General features: G+C 32.0%; 1 protein-coding gene across 2 annotated transcripts in view; it reads left to right on the top strand.

Moving 5' to 3' along the window:
• The first annotated feature begins 304 nt into the window (after window positions 1-304).
• Window positions 305-7,662, top strand: part of LOC106878269 (sugar transporter SWEET1) — a 50,673-nt gene continuing 43,315 nt past the window's right edge. For both annotated transcript variants that reach the window (XM_014927443.3, XM_014927442.3), the window contains exon 1: window positions 305-437. The gene's annotated coding sequence lies outside the window, so the exon portion shown is untranslated. The remainder of the gene's footprint in view (window positions 438-7,662) is intronic.

Raw genomic sequence — 7,662 nt, 5'->3', positions numbered from 1 at the left:
TCTGTTGGAACGGGACTGATTCTGGTTAAACAAGTAATAAAAATATTTGATAATATAAATGCAAGGCTTGAAATTCAAAGAAAAGGAACCTGATGACTGAAGTAATAAACGTTTTAAAAATTCAGTGGAATAGAAGAAAATGGTGAATTCACTGAAATATCTCGAGCAATATAAAAAAAATAATAATTTTCCAGTATAAAAAGAAAGAGAGAGACCGGGAAGTGTATCCAAAATAAATTTAAGCTATATTAAACAGTATCATTTCAGCACGAATAAAAACTTAATTTTGTAACTAGTTTGGTCATCCATACATTGAAATGCTTCCCATCTGTTTCCGTTAATTTTTGTTGACGTGGAAGCATTACACTTGACAAAGCTGAACAGAATCGAAGAATGACAGCATTAGTTGTTGTTGGTGGTCAGGTGTGCCTGTTATGGTGAGCGTTTGTAATTGATTTATCCCTTTTATTATTTTTTTTATCTTTTCACTTATGTTGCTACCTCTGTTGTCTGGATTATTTGCTTTTTAACAAATGTTTTCCTGAAACCAACCATAAACATGTTTCTATATGTATTTTATTCCAGCATCCTATTATGTTTGATTTTAATTGTTAGAGACTAAGATAAATTATATAATCGATAGGTAATAAGTAAACAATTTTTTTCTCCTTAAATTTCCCCGTTAATATATCTAGAGTTTTTTTTTTTGGTGGGTGGGGTCCGAGGTTTCACAAACAACACACCGTATCTTGATATGTACATCGGAATATTTGTAAATGAATATTTGACAGATAAACACTGAAATGTTTGTTTGAAGCGATAGAATAAAATAGAACCCGATTAACAACAGAAAGAAAATGTGTATAATACACACACTCACACACATACACACACGCTAAAAGTCTACAGTTGTTTATAGTTTCAGTATTGCCAACGTATTATTATTATAAACACGATTTGCAAGATACTATGAAGATTTTTTTTCCATTTATATTTGTAAATATTTTGTTTGAATGGAGATACTGATTCAACGATATTATTTTAAATTCAGGTTTCAGACATTTTTTTAAACATATATATAAAAATATGATGATAATATCTTTATAATTTCGAATTCCATACATTTTATAAAGCTTTTAGAACTTGTGTCGAGGGAATATTAGGCATTCTCTAACTTGAATAATTTCTGCTGACACAATCAAAAATGCTGAAGTTTTCACAAATACTTTTTACTTCTTCCAGTCTGTGAAAAAAAATTTCCGTGTTGACCATATGCTGACTTTTTCCATGTTCCTCATCCCCCTCACTCCCCCAAAATATACAAGTTTTCATTATTATTTCTAAACTTCGCGATATATTTTCATCTCAATCATTTTCTCCATCTCAGTGTATGTTTTATTGTCCGGAAATAAAATGTTGCTCTTGTTCTCTTGTATTCTGAACTTTTTTTCTAAAGTTATCTCTTTTAAGGGATAATTTTATGCTGCTGATTGGTTCCAATACCTTAAATAATTTCACTTTAAATCAGTCATTGTTTTAATTAACTTTCTTTCTTTCTTTTTTTTTATGCCCTATAGAATATTAAAAGATTTTGGGGGATATCAGTTCTACTCATTTGATTTCTTTTTTCTTACACTGAGCTGAATTTTAAAAAACAAAAATCGTGAAATATTCATGAAGTTGGGATTAAAACTAAAATAATGTTCTAATCTTTAGTTATGATGACAGTTGTAATTTATCCTCAATATATGCTAAAATCATCCCCTCCCTTTTCATTTATTGCCTTTTAGAGAAATTGACCAATTAAATTAGTGAAATAATTTTTACTGAAACTCTGAAAGTTAATGCTATAATTGAAATTGGATACAATCAGTCATACTATTTCAATTGATTATGTGTTTGGAAATAAGGCACAAATTTATTTGTAAGTTTTCTTTTTCATGTTCGGTAAAGTGAGCTGGCAGTGAGCTGGCAGAATTATTAGCATGCTTGGCAAAATACTTAGTAGTGTTTCATCCATCTTTACAGTTCAAATTTTTCCAAGGCTGACTTTGTCTTTCATCCTTTCGGGGTCGATAAAATAAGTACCAGCTGAGCACTGGGATCATTATAATTGACTTACACCCCACCCCACCCTGAAATTGCTAGACTTGTGCCAAAATTTAAAACCAATATTTGTTACCTATTATGCTTTTTTTTTTTTTTGCTTTTTCATCAAATAATTTTGTATTCCAAGTAAGAAAGCTACAAAGCTGACTTCCCAATTCCTATCATGTTAGAAAACAGACATGATGGCACATTCTGTGTGCTTCTAATGTCAATAGTTCTCTCTAAACATTAACTTCTTTGGTTGTTGAGGACCTTAACATTATTCTCTGATGTTTTTATAGTACGTTCTTTTTTTTTTTTTTTTTTCACACCAACATTGGAGAGTCTCTATACAGTTGCTTAACTTGTCAAACATAGCAACCAATTCTCTTTCAAATCATACCCTATTAACTATGGAAGGATACATTGATCCCCTGATAGATAAGAATGTTATGGCTTGAATTTCAATCAGGGCTGACCTGGGACTGCTCACACTACCAAAACACAATTGGTATATTTTCAAGAAAGAAGTATCACATCACACACCCTCTGCTTATGACCATATAACTTAATAGATTTTCATTAGACATCTTGAATTTTACCACTTAATCTTTGGTATCAAAAGATACTGCAGACCTTTACTACAATTCTCTATAAGGCCTGAATATTTTGATATTTTGGTCACTGGCATTCTACACTATAGTCAAAAGGAAACTTTCCACCATTAAGTTCTTGGCTAAAAATCATCACACACTGGCATAGTTTTATGCTGTGCCTATTATCATTATTATAATGAACTTCCAAGTTGAACTCAACTAGCACCTTAAGTTACTCAATAAGCTCATTTATCATTTTATTGACACCAGTATTGTTTCTCTCTCTCTAAGTGTTATACCATATGTTAAATCAATTTCTTCATTTTTAGGACTGTCACCATGCGAAAGTTTCTTCCCTGTAAAGTATTCCTACCAAATACTCAAATCTCTTCCAATTCTGCACTAACTGTACCCTTCTCCCACACCTTTCTATCATCAGTTTCAAATTTATCCTTCTAGTTTGAGTGACCTTTATTTCATTGGCAACGTCTCCTCTTCATGTTTTTTTTTTATTATTATTATTATTAAAAGACAAGGCGGTTCCTTATATAGTTTCTGATGCTGTTTTACAATAATGTAGTGAAAATTCATATATGAAATATCAAAGAGTATATTTTTTTCTCTTAAATTTTAATAAAAAGACATGGATGATTTATGAATGTCAGAGCCTTAGAAATTAAGGTATTGCTAGATTGAGTTTAGTATTATAGGAAGCAGGCATATAATCATAGAGTAAAGAAACCTGGTAGAGAGTTATGAAAATGTCAACATAGTGTATGTATTTGTTAGGTTGGATGCTGGTTTGTGACCAAGTAGCTAGTTATAATTAACTTGTCTTACATTGACTGTCCAAATTTAACCCTTCCTTCATAATTTTATGTAAGAGGTTTTTGATATGTTCTACGTATCAACTCTGTAAAGAAAATGTTATTTTACAAAGTTCTTTCAAATATGGTCAGGGAAGGGTTCATTACACTGAGGATAGTTCCCAAGATCAATCCATGAGAATAACAATACCAGATAATTATTAACAATGTTTTATCACCATTATCATGATCACATTCTTTTAATGTCCGTTTCCATGCAGGCATGGATTAATTGAAACTTGCTAGTGCAGATTTTTTTTAAGGATTTTCTTTTCTTGTCACCAACCATTGCCTGCTTTCTAAGTAAGATATTTTCATTTCACTGGTCCTCACACATTGAAAGTAATGAACAAACTAAAACTATTGATTATTTCTTACCAGAGACTGTAGATAATGACACCAATTCTATTTGAGCAGTGTGAATAAGGACACATAGGAACAACAGGCACACATATGCTTGGATACACACACACACACACACATAGATATATAGTTAGATTTAGATACATATGATAAGCTTTTCTCAGTTTCCATCTACTAATTCATTTCACTAGGCATTGCTTAGTCCTTGGCTATAGTAGAAGTCAAATATCTGACGTACCATAGAATGGGGAACAAGCCCAAATCCATGTGATTGTGAAGTAAATTTCATAAGTATACAGATGTACTTGCAACCTGATTTTATCTGTGCTAGTAGTTTTAGTTTACGATTAATGTATCTTAAATTAAATATCACTTATTTTACTTCCCTAATCAGTAAACATATAGCAGCTATTGGCTTCCCTGTTGAATGTTAGGTGTCATATGACATTGCTGCCTTAATCTACTTAGTTGAAAATTAGAAACTGGCTCTTGTTCAGATGTTAATAATTTGTACAGATAAATGTAGGAATTTTTATATTTTCAATTTTGAAAATATAAAAGGTAATGGTTGATTGTATAGAAGTAGTTGTAAAAAAAAATGACACATAAAGGACTTCACAGTTTTTATTTCAACTCATATCAAGTTCATTTTACTAGTCTATCCTTTTAAACTCATTAAAATATACTGGAATAGGTCATTTTTGATCAATATAACAGCACCTTACGGAGCATAGTTTTTCATTGCTCCCCTATTTACCTAAAAAAAAAGTGGAAAATTTTAATAAAAAGAACAACAATCAGCTGAACTATTTTTACATCTCTACACTAACATCCATGGACTTTGGCCCAATCTTAAATCTGCTTTCTATCTTCTAAAACACAGACCTCAAATTTCTTGTCCTCTATTTGTAGCCCTTCTCTGTTTAGTCTATTCTCTTATGTTACATCTATTTCTTTAAAGAAAATGCCTATATTTATGTAGAATCCACTCTCTCTAGCATCTGCTGTTTCTATTATTATCTGAAGTTTTCTTTCCACCAGTAGAAATGTTTAACTATCTCTGATCTACTATTGAAAGAAATCTACCTTTGCTTCCCTTTCTTTTGAAATGATCATCTTTTGTGGCTTATTTATGATGGTCTGACTATATGCCAAGCTGTCGTCATTTTCACACCTGTAAATTGCAGTATTTGAATAAACACTAGACTAAATATAATAATTGATATTCAGTAAATATAACTTTTTCTCTTCTTTGCATTTGCTTGCCAGCTAACCACATTGGTACACAGCTGATACATTTCAATATGACAGCTAGCTAAAAAATATATAGAATCCAAACTATTTTGATAAATATCATTTTACTCTATTTTATTGATATGAAAATAATACTCTTGACTAATTATCTTGAATGTTGTTTATAAAATGGATTTATATTTTAAATCATGCAAACACTTTGTAGTAAATATTGGTTAGCCGAGATAAAACTTTTTGTCAATATTTAACCTTACATAGTAACATTATCACAGTATACCTGTCAATATTATTTGTAATATTCTAGAGCTGTTGCTCTAGAACAATGGGAAAATCACTGAAACTTGGTAATTTTATGTATTTTGTCTCTGTTTTGTGAATTAATAAACTGTATTATGAGAAATTGTATGTGACACTTGTTATAAATAACAAGTTACTTACAGATTTAAAGCAATATGGTACATTAAGATATAACTTATTTCCCATACGCTTCCATTATCACTTTCAAGTTGATTTTTCTATTTTGAGAGACTCTCATTACATTGACAATATTCTTTATTTCTAAATATTTGTATTAAAAGCTAAGCAGAAAATCTAGAACAAGACTGCACCACTTCTGCATGTTACACAAGAAATTATCTTCAATGCATCTAATAATAGAAAAAGAAATACTGCTGGAAAAATCCAGAGAATAATCGTAATCATATACTGTAAACTGACAATATGAAAAGGTAATTTTTTGGCACCTTGGGCAAGTGTCTTCTATTATAGCCTTGTAGGTGGATTTAGGAAATAGAAACTAAAAGGAGCCTATTTTATATGTGTGTGGGTATATATATATATATATGTGTGTGTGTGTGTGTGTGTATACACATATATATATGTGTATATATATATGTATATATACTGGTTGCGATGGGTAAATTATCACCATTTTATATTTTTAATTTCATGCATACACATTGCTTGTTTTTGATTTTGTCAACTACGCAATATAGTAGGGTTAGTTGGGCACCACCTGTGAGAAAAAACAGCACCATGATGCAATTCACTCTGCCAGACATTTAGAAACAACATGCTGTAATTCTTGGTATTAACGCTGAAAGCTCCAATACAAACATTTCAGAGTGTTTGGGTGTCAATCTGAGGACATGTACCGAAAGTGATAAAAATCAAACATCCAGTCGACATCATGGTGTTTGAAGTGATCACTAGTAATGGCAACGTTATGCCTCCATCTTCCCACACAACCTCACATTCAACATGGAGGCTACATCAAGTGCCTGGAGGAGGTAGTGCTGCCCTGAGTGAAGAGGGCGGCTGCTGGAAGACCCTATGTCTGGCAACAGGACTCTGCACCATGCCATACAAGCAGGAGAACCCAGTCATGGCTGTCAGACAATTTATGTAACTACATCATCACTAACATCTGACCACCTAACACCCCAGGCTGCAATCCCCTTGATTATTATGTGTGGGGTGCAGTTGAGCAAAAGACCAACAAACTCTTTGTAACACTAAAGATGAACTGAAGGCAAGAATTATGGCAGGATTCACAAACTTAAACAAGAAGACCATCCAGAAGAGCTGCAGGAGATTCCAAAGTCGTTTGGAGGCTGTGGTTAAAGCCAATGGTAGTTTTATTGAATAAATTTACTCTCTAGTATTTCAAGATATTTTTCTGTAATTTTGGTAAATATATCTGTTAAAATGAGATGTCAGTGTTATTTTCATTTTTGCTTAATTTAGACAGTCTATTCACCGCACCCTGTATATATGCATATATATGTGTGAGTATGTGTATGTTTGCATCTCCTCATCTTCACATCATGTGACAGACATAAATGAGTGTCACTTGTTTCCAATATTCTGTGGAAATATGTAAGGCTATGGGGAAATATCTTGCTTAGAAATGGGTAAGGGTTGACAACAAGAAAAGTATCCAGCTAGAGAAAATCTACCTTGATAAACTGCCTGATCCATGCAAGCATGGGAAAGTGAACATTAAAATAATAATGATAATGTTCCAGAACAATGGAACAACATAATACCACCTTTCACCTCTCCTTAAGTTCCCATACACAGGCAATATTCTCACAACTTTAGCAACTTGGTTTTAATTTGCACAGCTTGTATTAATAGAAACATCGAAAATATCATAAAACAAAAATACAGCAAGTTTGTGTAATTTTTTTTTTTTAACAAACTAAAGTACCATAAACATATAGTCACTGGTGCCACTGAAAGCATTTACTTTTTTATCTTTTATTATTTAGAAGGAAGGTGACAAGCCAACAGAATTGTTAGCATGTTGGACGAAAACTTGGTGGTGTTTTTCTGGTTCTTAGGTTCTGAATTCAAATTCCACAGGTTGATTTTGTCTTTCCTCCTTTCAGGATCAATAAAATAAGTACAGTTTGAAGGGGAGGAGTGTGACATAATCAACTAACTCCCCCCCCCCTAAAATTGCTAGCCTTGTGCCAAAATTTTAAACCATT

The sequence above is a fragment of the Octopus bimaculoides genome, chromosome 1 (genome assembly GCF_046866305.1).
Source record: "Octopus bimaculoides isolate indiv1 chromosome 1, ASM4686630v1, whole genome shotgun sequence".
NCBI classification, from domain to species: Eukaryota; Metazoa; Mollusca; class Cephalopoda; order Octopoda; family Octopodidae; genus Octopus; species Octopus bimaculoides.
Note: the sequence above shows the minus strand (reverse complement) of the source record. Positions and strands in the feature narration are given on the sequence as shown.